This window comes from Triticum dicoccoides, chromosome 7A (genome assembly GCF_002162155.2).
Source record: "Triticum dicoccoides isolate Atlit2015 ecotype Zavitan chromosome 7A, WEW_v2.0, whole genome shotgun sequence".
NCBI lineage: Eukaryota > Viridiplantae > Streptophyta > Magnoliopsida > Poales > Poaceae > Triticum > Triticum dicoccoides.
In genome coordinates, this window is record NC_041392.1 from 727,798,956 (window position 1) to 727,799,594 (window position 639).

Consider the following 639-nt stretch of genomic DNA (forward strand, 5'->3'; position numbering starts at 1 on the left):
CAGAAAAGAAAACAAAAAAACTGGAAAAAAATAGCAACAATAAGTATTTTATTGTAAGTAGAAAAAAAATAAAAAAATAAAGCAACAAAGAAAAAACAAAAAAAGTGTTTTCAAATTTGAAAACTAATGGCACTAACAGAAAGTTCATAATTTTTCTAAGACTAAAAGCAAAAAAGAATTAAAAAATAAAGCAAAAAACAAAAGAAAATAAATAATGCAGAAAACAAAACAAAAAAACTGGAAAAAATAGCAACAATATGTATTTTGTTGTAAGTAGAAACAAAATAAAATAAATAAAGCAACAAAGAAAAAAAGTGCCACCTACTGGGCCCCCACGGCCTTAATACGACTAGAAACCCTACCATGGGCCAGGATTCAGGCCCGCATGAGGCCGAGTAGGCGCACAGGCACATAGCGCAGGGTTAGGCCCGAAAGCCTGCATTTGAGAGGAGCTCGAGAGGGAAGGCGCAGCAGCGCTTATAAACCACTCTCGAGCTCTCTCAGCTAGCGAGGTGGGACTAAAGTTTTGGCGCGGGGCAGCACAAGGCCTTTGGTCCCGGTTGGTGCCAGCAACCAGGACTAAAGGGGGCATTGGTCACGGTTCGTGGCACAAACCATGACCAATGCCCCCCTTTAGTC